The sequence below is a fragment of the Triticum urartu genome, chromosome 5, assembly GCF_003073215.2.
Source record: "Triticum urartu cultivar G1812 chromosome 5, Tu2.1, whole genome shotgun sequence".
Lineage (NCBI taxonomy): Eukaryota > Viridiplantae > Streptophyta > Magnoliopsida > Poales > Poaceae > Triticum > Triticum urartu.
In genome coordinates, this window is record NC_053026.1 from 175,644,598 (window position 1) to 175,661,152 (window position 16,555).

Consider the following 16,555-nt stretch of genomic DNA (forward strand, 5'->3'; position numbering starts at 1 on the left):
TAGACCAGTTCCAACTGCTGTCTCAGTTGTACGTCTGGTTGGAGCGGCTGAGTATTTAAACTTGAGGACACACAGTCCCGGACACCCAGTCCTGAACACACCTCAGGACACCAAGTCCTCACCGTATTCTCCTTGAACTAAGGTCACATAGACCTCGTCCAATCACTCGTGGTAAGTCTTCAGGTGACTTCCGAAACCTTCACAAACTTGGTCACTCGGCGATCCACAATTCCTCTTGGATGCTCTAGACCATGACGCCTAACCGTCTGGAAGAAGCACAGTCTTCAAAGGTAACAAGTGTCGGATCCACTCAGGATCAATCTCTTCAGTGATGCTCAATCACTTGGGGTTTGTAGGTGTTTGGGTTTTGGGTTTTTCCTCACTTGATGATTTTCGCTCAAAGTCCTCGGAGGATGGGTTGCTCTCAAATGACAAGTGTCAGTTTCTCTCGGAGCAGCCAACCAGCTAGTGGTTGTAGGGGGCTATTTATAGCCTAGGGAGCAGCCCGACATGATAAGACATAAATGCCCTTCAATGATATGACCGTTAGGTGGATAGATATTTTGGGACAGCTGGCGCATAGCACAGCAACGGTCGGAATTTTGAGTAGCAAAATCCTCAGGGCTATCATGTTCCTCACTGTGTAGGCAATCCGCACTGGCGAATTCCTAACTCCTCAGTCAGGACAAATTCCTCAGAGACCAGAAGAACTTCGTCTCTGTCACTGAAGAAATTGACTGAACTGTATGAGATTTCCAATGGCTTCACTCGAAGGGATTGGTAGGTGTAGGATTTTGAGTTGAGCATCACATGGAAATTTTTCCTTAGTATTTCCTCGACCCCCTTTAACAGTACAGTGTTTCCTATGACTCAAGAAAGAGAAAATGAAACTACGAAAACAAAACTCTTCACGCTTCATGTTCCTCGAAAGAATACCAAGTCTTCAAGGTCACACCAATTTCTTCACTTTCAAAGTCTTCACAGATTCAAAGTCTTCAGTCGAAGAACTTCATTTTTAGGGGTCGACTTTCTCTGTAAATATCAAACTCCTCATAGACTTATAGACCTGTGTACACTCACAAACGCATTAGTCCCTTAACCTATAAGTCTTCAATACACCAAAATCACTAAGGGGCACTAGATGCACTTACAACCACTACTCGACCATTTGAATTGCTTCACATGGATCTCTTCGGTCCTAATCATTATTCTGCTATTTCAAATGAAGCATCTCAATATGGCTTTGTTATTGTTGATGATTATTCTCGATACACATGGGTACACATTGTTACTTACAAACATGAAGTGCAGGAAATCTTCAAACGATTTTCCTCGAGGGCTTCAACCAACTTTGGAGTGAGGATCAAGCACATCAGAAGTGACAATGGCACTGAGTTCAAGAATTCTGGTCTCGATGACTATCTTGATGAACTTGGTATTACTCATGAGTTATCTGCTCCTTACACTCCTCAGCAGAACATCGTCGTAGAGCGCAAGAATAGGACTCTTGCTGAGATGGCTCGCACTATGCTTGATGAATACAAAACGCCTCGTCGATTCTGGATTGAGGCAATTGACACTGCATGCCACATCATCAACAGAGTATATCTTCACAAATTATTCAAGAAGACTGCCTATGAACTCCTCATTGATAAGAAACCGAATGTAAGTTATTTCAAAGTCTTCAGTGCTAAATGTTGGATTAGAGATCCTCATCACAACTCAAAATTTGCACCTAAAGCACATGAAGGTTTTATGCTTGGTTACGAAAAGGACTCGCACACCTACAGAGTCTTCAACAACGTTCTTGACAAGGTTGTTGAAACTGTAGATGTGCGGTTCGATGAAACTAATGGCTCGCAAAGAGAGCACCTACCTACTGTGATAGATGAACCAGCACCTGAGGAAACAATCAAGTTCAAGGCTACTGAGGATGTCATTCCTACTGAAGAATCTGTTGAAGAATTCATTCCAGAACATGAAGAACATCGAGCTAATGCACCTGAAGAAAATGCTGAAGAAAATGGTGCTGAAGAAAACGCTGATCAAATTCTTCAATGGAAACCAGCTCATCCTCATATTGCAAAAGAAGTGCAAGTTGAAAAGATCATCAATGACATCAAAGCGCCAGGTCCTCTCACACGCTCAAAAGCTTCACATTTATCTAACTTTTGTGGGCACTATGCTTTTGTCTCTATTACAGAGCCCACTAAGGTAGATGAAGCATTTCTGGAGCCTGAGTGGATTCAGGCCATGCAAGAAGAATTACATCAGTTCGAGCTCAACAATGTCTGGGAACTGGTCAAACGTCCAGATCCTCGCAAGCACAATATCATCGGCACAAAGTGGATCTACCGCAACAAGAAAGATGAAAATGGCCTTGTGGTGAGGAATAAGGCACGGCTTGTAGCTCAAGGCTACACACAGGTTGAAGGAATTGATTTCAATGAAACTTTTGCACCTGATGCTAGACTTGAGGCTATTCGCATATTACTTGCTTATGCTAACCATCATGATATCACTTTATATCAAATGGATGTCAAAAGTGCATTCCTCAATGGTAAGCTTGAGGAAGAAGTATATGTTGCTCAACCCCAGGTTTTGAAGATCCAAACAATCCTGACAAAGTCTTCAGACTCAACAAGGCCCTCTATGGCCTCAAGAAGGCCCCACGGGCATGGTATGATGCTTTGAAGGAATTCCTCATGACGAAAGGCTTCAAAACCAGTTCACTCGACCCTACTCTTTTCACTAAATCTGATGATGGTGAGTTGTTTGTGTGCCAAATATATGTTGATGATATTATTTTTGGCTGTACTGACCAATGTTATAGTGATGAATTTGCCTATATGATGAGTGAAGAATATCAAATGTCCATGATGGGAGAGCTGAAATTCTTCTTAGGTCTTCAAATTCGTCAACAACGCAATGGCATATTCATATCTCAGGAGAAATACCTCAAGGATGTACTGAGGAAATTCGGCATGGAAGATTGCAAAGGCATCAAAATTCCTATGCCCACAAATGGCCATCTGTGCACTAATGAAAATGGTATCGACTTTGATCATAAGGTATACCGCTCCATGATTGGCTCTTTATTGTACTTATGTGCATCTAGGCCAGATATAATGCTTAGTGTTTGCATGTGTGCCCGATTTCAAGCTACACCGAAGGAATCATACCATAAGGCTGTGAAGCATATTCTTCGATATCTAGCTCACACACCAACACTAGGATTATGGTACCCCAAGGGCTCGAATTTTGATCTCATTGGATATTCTAACTCTAACTATGCTGGTGATCGTGTGGACCGCAAGTCAACATCTGGTACATGTCATTTCCTTGGACGATCTTTGGTCTGTTGGTCCTCGAAGAAACAGAACTGCGTATCACTATCTACTGCTGAAGCTGAGTGTATTGCTGTTGGTTCTTGCTGTGCTCAATTGCTATGGATGAAGCAAACTCTCAAGGACTACGGCGTCAACATGAAGAATGTGCCTCTCTACTATGAAAATGAGAGTGCCATCAAGATTGCTCACAACCCAGTTCAACACTCAAAGACAAAGCACATTCAGATTCATCATCATTTTCTTCGTGATCATGTGTTGAAGGGCGACATTTCTATTGAGCATGTGAAGACTGAAGAACAGCTAGCCGATATCTTCACAAAGCCCTTGGAGGAGAAGAGATTTAGCAAGTTGCGGTGTGAGCTAAATATCCTAGAATCTTCGAATGTTCTTTGAAAAGGACACTCATCATAACACTTTTGCAAAATTGATGACTTAGATGTGCAACACATGAAGAAACGTTTTTCTTCAATCAATGAAGAATAACACTTTTAGTGTGAAGAAATTAATGAAGAATTTGATTCTCAGAACCCTACGATAATTGTACGCGGTGTCTGAAATCATCATTTTTATATGGTGGGTCACGCCACCACCAAAAGTTGAAATTCCTCAATTGTTCATATTCTTCAACTTTGCATTATCTTCATTGTTTCCGTCGTTTTTCTTCATTGGCTATATATATATATATATATATATATGAGTTTATGTCCTCTACAGCATTCACTTATTGCTAATTCTTCAAGTTGGTTTTTCTGCTAAGTGAATGTGATCGAACCCTTCCCCCTCTATGCTATACTCATCCCAATCTATTCACAAATTCTTCATGTGTGTTCTATTTGAAACTCGTTCAAAATCTTCACTGTGTCCTTGTCAGCTGAAGAAATTGCGAACGGAACTTTAAAACCTATCTTATCTAAATTTTCGGCTTTGCGCTCAAACCGTTCTGCATCCCATGATATACTTATCCACTCACCCACAATCTAACATGATCTCCACCTCTCACTACGTGGGTGACACATGTCATGCGAATGAGAAGGGTCAGGGGCACATTCGTCCAATTTCTTCGGGCGAGCAGTTTTTCACCGTGGCTATAAATACCCCTCCTTCCCTTCCTCGCTTCCTTTACTCCGCTCGATCTCTCTCCAGCTCGATCTTCTCAAACCCTAGCGCCGCTGCTACTTCATCGCCGCCGGTGAGAAAGAGCTTCATTGCCTCGACCTCATCGCTGACGTACTCGCGCCAACGGCGGAAATCTTCACTCCACCGCCGTCGTAGCCGTCTTCCTCCGCCAAGTTAGGGCGTGGAAGATCTGCACAGACGAACTTCACATCTCCTCACTCCAGTTCGTCGTGTTCTTCGTCCAGGGTAATTAAAAGTTACTTTTACTGCCCTCGTTGATTTGAATGATTATGTTCAAAATCTTCAAAGGTGTTTTTCTTCATAGATTCACACACTAAACACCTCACAAGTCATCTGTTCTTGATTCATTTCTCTAAGCATCATTTTTCTTCAAGATTCCTCAATTGTGTGGATCTTTGATCTATACAACTCTGGAACCTAAGACAAAGAACGCTTAGTGAAATTCTTCAAGACTCATCCGGTCAAATTTCCTCAAACTTGCTCTTTTTACAAAAACCTTCTGAGAACGCATATGACCTCTCCAAATTCCTCGCACCTATACTCTGTTCACAGGTACTCATGTCAGCTGCTGAATCACTAGGTTCTCATCAACTTAACTCATTTGCAGCATTCCTCGAAGAAAAGTTGCATACTTCTTCAGAGAATTCGATTGTTCAAATTCCTCAACTGAAGAAAATGGCTGATGGTAAAAGGACACAGAAAGGAGGAAAGAAGCATGAGGTCATGACTGCCTTTGAAATCCCTGAGGACATATAGAAATATTACTGCACTCCTGATGAGGCCAAGTTTGGAAAAGAGGACAAAAATTAGTGCAAGGTGCGCATACAGAGGATAGAAAGGAGATGGGAAAGAGAATGGAGGGAGTACAGGTATGTAACTCCAAAGTACATGAAGAAATTCGCATTCAATCCTCCATGCCCAAGAGCTCCATTGGCACCTGGTCAAATCGCTGATCCCACCAGCCTCAAGCGCGGTGAGGACAATCCTGATGAATGGGCCAAGCGCCAAGCCAAGTTGGCTAAGCAAGCCAAAGAAGCAGTGAGGAAAATCAATGAAGACTCTGCTACTGCTGCTACCTCTGCTGAGGCCTTTGCTGTCAAGCCAAAGAAGGCTATGTCAAAGAAGCCTGCATGCAAGCCAAGTGCTTCACCAACAATGCCCTCAAGGCCAAGTTCCTCAGCAATACCCTCACGGCCAGAATCCTCAAAGCCCTCACGGCCAATTCCTCATGCTGCTCCTGTTCCGCCAAAGTCCTCAGCTCCTCCGCCAAAGTCCTCGGTAGCTCCGACTAAATCCTCAGCACCTGTGCATCTCGCCTCGTGCCAAAGGACTGCAGGCATCTCCATTGCTTCAGGTGTCTCATCTAGTTCCTCAGCCGTACCAAGTTCCTCAGCTGGCCCCTCACTACTAAAGACGAAGGCCACTGCTGGACGAGGTCCTCGCCCAAGTCCTCAGAAGAAGCAAGTCGCTTTCCAAGTGCCGTCTGATGAAGACGAAGCTGATGATGATGAACTTGCAGAAATTATTAGAGACAGGCAAGTCAGGGCCGCTAGAGCCAAGGGAACAAATGTGCCACTGCTTTTGGATCCCATGTTGATCCTCGAGTACATTGATGTTTGGCACAAGGACCCCAACACTCCCATGCCTGATTTCAAGCTGACTCCTGGTCAAAGTCACATGCTGACTCACTTCATACAAGAAGAGAAGTGGAAATTTGAACAGGGGAGGAGAGTGAAGAAAGCGCAGTACAAGAAAGAGCGCTTTCTGAAGCAAAACGTTCTGAAGCTTTCACCTGAAGAACTTGTCGCTCTCCAATCAGAAATCAAGAAACTGAGTGATGAATTTGATCGCTATTATGCTGACTGGCTAGGAGCCAAAGTAAGATTTGTGAAGATAACAGAACAGTTCACCACAAATGTTGCAGCCCCAACGCAATAGGAAATTCCTCAGGCTGAAGCATCTGCTTAGCCGACTGAAGAACATGCCAGCACTGCTGATGAAAATCAGGCTGCTGAAGAAAATGTGAGTTCTAGGGCTGATGACTGCATTCCAGCCGCTGAAGAAATTGCCAGGGCACCCACTAGTGGTGCGCCTGAAGAAAATGAAGAAATGAGGGCAACTGCATCAGTTGTGCCTGAAGAAAATCAACCAGATTCCTCAGCTGCTCCTGCGCCAACTTCAACTCCAATCCTTCCATCTGCATCAGATGTGAAGAAGACCAAGGCTGCAGAGCGTGCTGCAGTGAAGAAAAGGAAAGCATCAGCTGCTTCAGATTCTTCAGCTCCGAATAAAAATGAAGCCTATGACAAGTTCATTTGCACATCCCATTGATGTTGTTCCCATCGCAACCAGGCCATCAAAGGACCTTGTTCCTTTTGATGAAGAATATGTGATCCCCAGCGGATCAGATGAAGAAACTCCCTCTGCTGCTTCGTCAGAGCAGATTGATGAAGAAATTGAAGTGGATGTGATCCCTTCAACACCCGTCATCTCCTCGCCCATGCCTCAGTTCACAGCTGAAGAGGCTGGCATTGAAGAAATGGAAGATGAAGATGTGGATGTTGGCTGCTCCACACTAGTAATGAGTGATGAATTCTGTGAAAGTCAGCATCCAAACTCTCCAATGTTCACACCGCTGCAGCAAATACCTCAGTCGCCTGCACCAGCTGTTCAAATGGGCTCTGAAGAAACTCATCCCACTCCATCTATGCATGAGGAAATTCCAGCCACTAGTGCTGAAGAAAATGCTGCTGCTGAACAACTAAAGACGCAGACTGCCATTGAAGAGGAACTGGAAATTCCTCAGCCTGAAGAACCTGAGATTGCGATTCCTGAGGTCGTGATGCAACTCACTGACACTCCTCTGCCGAAGCCAAAGGATCCATTCTCACGCAAGCAAAAGTTCAAGGCTGATGATTTCTTCGGCGAGCACGTATTCTTCAAAGATTACAACCCATATAACTCTGCTCGCATTAGTAAGAGGCATTTCTAGACTGCTAGTCAAGCCAATTTCTATTCCTCAGTGGTGTTCAACAAGGAGAAAATCTTCTACCATGAGCATATTCCTCACGTGGATATGGAATCTCTGCCGTGCTTCGGACCAGTCCTCAATGTTCTTCACGACGCCGGACTGCTCAACTTTTGTTCTGACATCTGTGATTGGAATGAAGAATTGATTCTTAAATTCTATGCAACGCTGCACATCACAGGAGATTCTGAAGATGTGAATTCATGGGTGCTGGACTGGATGTCTGAAAACACTCACTACACTGCACCAGCCTCTGAATTTCTTCATGCTCTACCACTCAGTCCTCCCCTTGAAGAAGCTTGCTGCATCTACAGTGAACCTGAGCTCACACATCATTACATGCAGGTGCTGATGAAACCTTTGAAGCTAGGTCAAGCACCAAGAACCAAATTCCTCGTGAAGGAATTGCTTTATGTGCCAAGAACTGTCTATCGTATTCTTATGAGGACAATCAGTCCTATCAAAGGCCACGACTCATCTGATGAGGAAATTGTTGGCATCATGAAGAATCTGGTATTCAACATCATTCATGGCATTCCTGTCAATTATCACAATTTCTTCATGAGGACTATGGCAAATGTTGCACTGTCTCCGTTTGAGCTGAAGCCTTATGCACCTTGGATTATGAGATTCCTCAGGACAAGGTCTTCACTCAACTACAAAGCTGATTTCCAGAATCACCTCAGCTACTTGCCCCCAATTGAAGTCCTCAAGCAGACATATTCCTCAATTGATGGAAAGGGAAAGGCACCACCCTGTAATAGATGAAGGCATTCATCCATTGGATGGTCAATTTCGCAAAGCTGCTTCTTATTCCACCAATGATGACTCTGCCACACATGACTCTGCCAATGCACCCAAGTCCACGCCTCAAGCCACTGCTCAACCCGTGATGACTGACCGTGAACTTCTGCTTAGTCTTCACCAGAAGGGGATCGAAATCACAAATGGGTTAAGCATCAGTTTGGTTCACTTCTTCACAACATGACTGCCACACACAATGCAGTGAAGAAAAACCATTACTACCTCCATCGAGTCTTCGGTCGCACCTGGGCAATCCTGTCACATCTGTATGGTGAAGACGATCTGAAGCAAATGGGTCTCAAAGAAGATTTTGACTGGTCTGCACCTCCACCTAAGAAATTCAAGAAGGTCAAGGTTCCTTCTCTAGTGGCCAGCTCATATTCTTCATCGCGCGACACTGATGAAAATGAAGACTTGGACGACACTGCAGCAGGCCCACAAACGGCCCCAACAACGCTGGCGCTCCTTCATCAACTTGAATTTCTTTAGGGGCGTTAGTCCTCATATTCGATCCTTTTGGTCATTTGATGACAAAGGGGGAGAATTTTGAGTTAGTCTTCAAGCGGGTCTTTCTATATGGGCGTGTTGTTGTTAAGTTACAACTCTCGTTCTTTTGAGACTGTATTGGATCGAGTTGTAATCTTAAACCCCGATGGTGCTCTAATACTTTTGAGACATTTTTCTGCATGCTTATTCCTCGTTAAATATTATTGCACGCATGCTGAATTACATCAGTCACCATATTTCATCATGCATTTCAAATTCTTCACTGTTATATGTCAAATGCATGTATGAATTACAAGATATAGGGGGAGATCTCCATGATTCAACTCTTCAAGTGTGAATTGCTTCAAAAGCAAATTCCTCACTATGCACATCTTCAGGGGGAGTTCTTCTATATCTTGCAATAAAATTCCTCAATAACAGTACTTACACTTCATATGTTTATCCCCGTTGAAAACTTAACCTATATTGTCATCAATCACCAAAAAGGGGGAGATTGTAAGTGCATCTAGTGCCCCTTAGTGATTTTGGTGTATTGAAGACTTATAGGTTAAGGGACTAATGCGTTTGTGAGTGTACACAGGTCTATAAGTCTATGAGGAGTTTGATATTTACAGAGAAAGTCGACCCCTAAAAATGAAGTTCTTCGACTGAAGACTTTGGTATTCTGAAGACTTTCTGAAGACTTTGAAAGTGAAGAAATTGGTGTGACCTTGAAGACTTGGTATTCTTTCGAGGAACGTGAAGCGTGAAGACTTTTGTTTTCGTAGTTTCATTTTTCTCTTTCTTGAGTCATAGGAAACACCGTACTGTTAAAGGGGGTCGAGGAAATACTAAGGAAAAAATTTCCATGTGATGCTCAACTCAAAATCCTACACCTACCAATCCCTTCGAGTGAAGCCATTGGAAATCTCATACAGTTCAGTCAATTTCTTCAGTGACAGAGACGAAGTTCTTCTGGTTTCTGAGGAATTTGTCTTGACTGAGGAGTTAGGAATTCGCCAGTCCGGATTGCCTACACAGTGAGGAACATGATAGCCCTGAGGATTTTGCTACTCAAAATTCCAACCGTTGCTGTGCTATGCGCCAGCTGTCCCAAAATATCTAGCCACCTAACAGTCATATCATTGAAGGGCATTTATGTCTTATCATGTCGGGTTGCTCCCTAGGCTATAAATAGCCACCCCCTACAACCACTAGCTAGCTGGCTGCTCCGAGAGAAACTGACACTTGTCATTTGAGAGCAACCCATCCTCCGAGGACTTTGAGAGAAAATCATCAAGTGAGGAAAAACCCAAAACCCAAACACCTACAAACCCCAAGTGATTGAGCATCACTGAAGAGATTGATCCTGCGTGGATCCGACGCTTGTTACCTTTGAAGACTGTGCTTCTTCCAGACAGTTAGGCGTCATGGTCTAGAGAATCCAAGAGGAATTGTGGATCGCCGAGTGACCAAGTTTGTGAAGGTTCGGAAGTCACCTGAAGACTTACCACGAGTGATTGGACGAGGTCTGTGTGACCTTAGTTCAAGGAGAATACGGTGAGGACTGGATGTCCTGAGCTGCGTGTTCAGGACTGGGTGTCCGGGACTGTGTGTCCTTGAGTTTAAATACTCAGCCGCTCCAACCAGACGTACAACTGAGACAGCAGTTGGAACTGGTCTACCAAATCATTGTCTTCACCAAGCTTACTGGTTCTATGTCCTCAACTCTTTCATTTCCTCATAACTGTGTTGTGTGCTTGTTCATATCTATGCTTGAAGACTTTGACTGAAGACTTTCTCAATTTCCTCAGTTCAATTTCTTCAGTCTGTTTGTCTTCATCCTGTGTTATCCTGTGCTCACGCTACCTGTACTCTGTGCCTGTCTTCATTTCATCATGATGAGCATGCTAGTATTATGTTATGTTTACTTTTGAGTACTTATTCCGCTGCTAGTAGTTCTTCATTAAGGAATTTCCTCAATGGCAAATTCCTCAGTGAAGAATTTCATAAAAATCGCCTATTCACCCCCCTCTAGTCGATATAACGCACTTTCACCTCACGGCCGTACCAACCTCAGGGAGCCTCCGGGCTTGGTGTCTGGACTCATCGCAACACCTCCCCTCGGGAGAGTCGCGCGAGGGGGTTGGGCACGGGGGGCTGCGCTCGGGTCACACCCAAGCGCACGCCACCCTGCCAGGTCCCTCGGTCCTGGTCGTCGAGTGCCCTCCCAAGCGGAGCTAAGGTACGAAGGTCGTTTGAACGTCAAGGGGGACTCCTGAGCATTGCGACTCAGGAGCCTAACTGACCACGTAGCCCCTCACTCCTTGGTCTGTCCTGGTGATCCGGTCGGCCCAATGGCGGCTGAGGTATGTGCGGGGTCGGGCCCTGCCGACGTATTACACTAGACCTACTCCCAGATCTCCTTTCTATAAGATGTTTGCACGTCAAGGGGGACTCAGGAGCATCGTGACTCAGGAGCCTAACTGATCACGTAGCCCCTCACTCCTTGGTCCATCCTGGTGATCCGGACGGCCCAACGGCGACTGAGGTATGCACGGGGTCGGGCCCTGCTGACGTAAAACGTAAAGCAAATAGAAAGGACATCACAGAATTTCAAAGCAAATATTACAGGACATATTGTTCCCCTGAAATCAAACGAGAGTTTAACGCCTCCACGAGGCATGGTGCATATTGCAGAAACTAAAACAGGAAAGGAGCCGCCAGCAGGTTCCCTCGTCATCCCTGGACACCGCCATCGCTTGCAAGGAATGCTTCTTCTCCAACAGCGTCGCCTTCACCTGCACCACTAGCCGGAGTTGCAGGATCGGTAGCACCGCCGGTCGGCGGCGCGAGAGTGAAGGCGCATAACCTCTTCAGCAGGGCCTCCACCTGACCCTTCACAGCTGCAGCAGCAGCCTCATAATGCTCGTCTTTCACAGGCTCCAGCAGCTCGTCAAGGCGGGCGGCGGGATCGCGAAGGTGGAGGTGGCTAAAGGCGCGCGTCAGCGCGGATGAGGAGAGAACGTGGGCTTCTTCCTTCGCCATGGGACCGATGCCTCTCACAACGTCCTCGAGCGTACCAACCAGATAAGGAACCAGCTGGTTGGGGCCCTCGTCGTCGGCAACCAGTGGCTCCTCCAAGCCCTTCTCGTAGAGCGACTTTAGCGTTGTCCGAGCCTTCTTGAAGGAGCTTGAAGGCCGCACGGTCCTCAGTCAGGACCTTCGCCTTGGCGTCGACCTCGGCCTTCTCCGCCTTCAGCTTCTGCTCCAACTCCTCCAGCCGGCTGCGCTCCATGGCCTGCGCCTTCGCCAACTGCTCCTGTTCGGCATCGTGATCCTTGATGGCATCCTCTAGGGCTTTCGTCTTCTCCTCCTCCGCCTTGCGGCCTTGGGCTTCCTTCGCGTGCTCTCTCCGCATGGTCTCCAGCTCGGCCGCCAGCGACCGGCAGCGGTCTTGGGCGGCCTCGGCGTCCTTCAGCGCCACCTCGCGGGCGGCCATAGCCTGGGCGACGGCCTTTCTATCCTTCTCGGAGTCAGCAGCAGCTTGGCTCAGTGCCACCCGGACGGACGCGTCGGAGTGCAGCCAGCCAGAGACCAGTTCTAGGCGTCCGGCCACCAGGCGACGGTCGGTGCCCTGAAGGTCTTCTTGCAGCAGGGCCATCGCAGAAAGAGCCCGCTCCAGGACATCAGGAGAGGCGGAGGAACCTGGGGTTAGCAGTACGGCAGAAGGAGGAGGAAGAGGCATCGTCATCACCATGGCCTGAGAGGTCAGGGGCTCCTGAGCCTCGGGGACCCCAATGCCCGAGCCAGACACTGGCACCTCCGGAGCCGGCGGAGCGTCAGGGGCTGACTCCTCCCGAGGATGCTCCACCTAGCCTCGCGAGGATGATCAAGCTGGAGAGGCACAAGCACCGTCACCCCCTTTACTCATGGATAGGGGTGCGGCCGCAGGAGGCGATCTGGGCTCCAGCAGTACCACCTCGCCCTCCCTTCTCCTCTTCGCCGCAGGTGTTGGCCTAGTTGCACAATGAAGAAGAAGAGTCAGAAATGGGCAGCAGAAGCGAGAACAAGGCAGGACGAGAACACTTACTGGTCCACCGCGGCATAGTCCCTCCGCTTCGTAAGCTTGGAGCTGGAGAGACTCGTAGTCGAAGGCGCAGACGCGCGGGCTCCAGGAGTAGAAGCAAGGGTAGCAGATGAACTGGGGGCAGCTCCAGGCAACGTCAGGGTAGGAGTGTCGTCCCGGGGGATCAGCGCCGACCTGCCCCTCATCGGGACCATGGGTGGCTCCTATCTCTTAGGGAGGGCGCCATCCTCGTCATCGTCGTCAGGAAAGGCGTGGAGGATGTCGGCCTTGCGCAAGGGGGAGGTCTCCCCCATCCCCTCAGGGGTCACCTCCGGGTTGCCCTCCTCGTCCTCCTCCTCCTTCCCGTCCTCTCGAGAATCACCAAAAGACACGTCACCATCGCCGTCACCACAGGAACCTCAGAAGGCGCTGACGGCACCAGGACGTGCCCATCGAAGGTGGGCATGGTGGCTACGACCTGCGCCCCGTCCTTCCGGAGGAACAAGGGAGCGTGGGGATTTGGCGGATACTCTTGGTCGTCTCCGACCAGGAGACAGAGGGCCATGGTCAGCTCCTCGTCGGACAGGGCCTTCGGACTCAAGCGGAGCTTGTCTTCCTCATCCACAAGTGTCATCAAGGGGCGCGTGCGCGCTTGGAGAGGAGCCACCCGCAGCACCAAGAATTCCCTCAGGAGCATGGCCCCCGTCAGCTTCGCTGGCTTCGCATTGCATGGCTTCAGGTCGGCGTTCATCTTCTCCAGCACCAACTTTGCCCGATCATCAATAAGCTTCGCGTGGGACCATCCCTCATCAGGCTGGGGCATCCCGCCGGCAGCTTCAGCCGTGGGCGGACACACTTGGCATCCATCATAACCCACTTGCTCCTGAAGCCATCGGCCTTCTTCCCGGTCTTCGAAGTCGCATTAGCCTTGCCGGCTGAGATGAAGTTGGCGCACCCCGTGGTGTGGCCGTCGTTGATCCGGAGGTAGAAGAAGTGGTGCAGAAGTGCCACGGACGGCATCACCCTGACGTATGCCTCACAGTAGAAGGCAAATATGGACAAGAGAAGAACAGAGTTGGGATGGAGATGAAGAGCCTGTAACCCGTAGTGTTGGAGGACCACGTAGAAGAAGTCGGAGAAGGGGGGAACGAGGCTGGCGACGCCGCTGCTCATGAAGAAGGGGTAGAAGGAGCTCTTCAAAGCCTCGGGCACGGCAGAGCCAACCCGAGCTTGGTCTTCCCCTTCTCGTTGTTCTCCCCACCGTCAGCAGGCGCGTGGCGGCAAGGTTCTTCGCCGAGACATTCGGCGCCTCCAGAGCCGGCTCGTATCAGGTAGGTGGCGAATCAACCTTGGGTTTTCGCGGCGCCATTGGTCGGAAGCTCGGAAGGAGATCAGAGTAGATCTGGAGATTTCGGAAGTGAGGAGCGAGAGAGGGGATCTGGAGCAAGGCGGAGGAAGGCAATGAAGGAAAGCGTTGCCCGCATTGGCCTTTTTGTCAGTCGGGCAATTGCCGAGGTAGCATGGGGAAGAGGATACACCCACATCCAATCAGTCGCCACGCGCCAACCGTTGCCGCAGGATGATGGGGCCTGTGGCGCTCCGCGCTTGCCCTTTGGCTTCGCCTCGAAGCCAAGCCCGAGTGCGCCTTAGGCCCAGGGGCTACTGTCGGCATTCTGGGAACGGGGGACCCCAGACTTGTCTGCCTGTGGCCCGCAGCGTGGCTCCACCAGTGGCCCCATACGACCCATCTTCACCAGCAAACATTCAAGACCCTCGCGAGGGGCCAAGCCTCGCGAGACGGATGAGAAAGACCTCCTCAGGGGCGGCCTCACCAGGCTGGCTCATGAGGGGCGAAGAAATCAAGGAGAGGGGCACCTCGCGAGGTTTCTGTGACGCAAGCCATGACGACAGGAGCCAAGTGGGCGCCAGCGCGTAGTGTCCTTGTTTCCTCTTTGGTGCTAAAGGGGCAAGCGCAGACGAGGAGTCCCGAGGCATCAGGAAAAGGTTTCCATATCGGTGCAACAAGACCAAGACAAGTAGGACGACAGGATGGAGGTCACCGTGGAGCCCAAGACGGCGTCACCACCAGAGCCTTTGGCAGGCGAAGACTACTTTTGTCAGGATAGCTTGTACTAGTTGTCTCCCTTCGAATATGGCCGTTGTGGGATCCCTTCCCGCTCAATATTTGGGAAGAGGACCAGGGCCTCTATAAATAGGACTAGCCACCACCATAGGGAGGCATCTGATTCGGACCTAGATCGGATCCATATCACCCCAATCACTCAAGTTCACCAAGCACAAGAACACCTCTCCTCGCGAGGCTGTTCTTCCTTTGTAACTGGTCATCCTCAGCCCAAGAGGCAATCCACCACACCACACTGGAGTAGGGTATTACACCACAACGGTAGCCCGAACCAGTATAAATCTCGTGTCTCATGTTCTTTGGGTTCGTCGAGCTAGGCCCTGAGATCGTACAGTGTGCGAGCTAGAGAGGGGGAGAGATCTTTGTGCGCACCCCAATGTTCGAACCTCAAGGGTTTTGCTGGAACCCGAAATCCAACAATATTGGTGTAATATCTACTATATTCCAATTTTTCCATGGTTTATACCCCCCCGATACTACCCATAGATTCATTGAAGTAAGCAAACAACACATAGAAAACAGAATCTGTCAAAAACAGAACAGTTTGTAGTAATATGTAACTCTTGAATACTTATGTAGCTCCAATTTTTTTTAAAAAAATAGGAAAACCTAATAAATTTGTTTATTAAACATCTATGGAAATAATTAGTATTTTATCATGCATATGTTAAAAATGAAAAGTGTTTTCCTAAGCGTAAAATTTTCTATTTTTCAGCAAGATCAAATCAACTATCACCGTAAGATATCCCAAAGGTCGTACTTGGCGCAAACACTAACTAAAACACAAAAGCACATCTAACTAGAGGCTAGATGAATTATTTAATGCAAAACATAACCTGAAAAGCAAAAACAAAAATAAAATTGGGTTGTCTCCCAAGAAGTGCTATTATTTAACGCCCTTAGCTAGGCACAAAACACGAATAGATCTAGGTATTGTCATCTTTGGTATGCAATCCATAAGTAGCTCTCATAATAGATTCATATGACAATTTAATTTTATTTCTTGGGAAGTGTTCCATGCCCTTCCTTAACGGAAATTGAAATCTAATGTTTCCTTCTTTCATATCAATAATTGCACCAATCATTCTAAGGAAAGGTCTACCAAGAATAATAGGACATGTGGGATTGCAATCTATATCAAGAACGATGAAATCTATGGGCACATAATTCCAATTTGAAACAATAATAACATAATTAATCTTTCCCATAGGTTTCTTAATAGTGAAATCCACAAGATGCAAATTTAAAGAACAATCATCAAATTCACAAAAATCTAACACATCACATAAAGTTTTTGGAATCGTTGAAATGCTAGCACCCTAATCACACAAAGCATGGCACTCATAATCTTTAATCTTAATCTTAATAGTAGGTTCCCGCTCATCATAAGTTTTCTAGGGATAGAAACTTCCAATTCAAGCTTTTCTTCAAAAGATTGCATCATAGCATGAACGATGTGTTTAGTAAAAGCTTTGTTTTGATTATTAGCATGAGGAGAATTCAACATGGATTGCAATAAGGAAATGCAATATATCAAA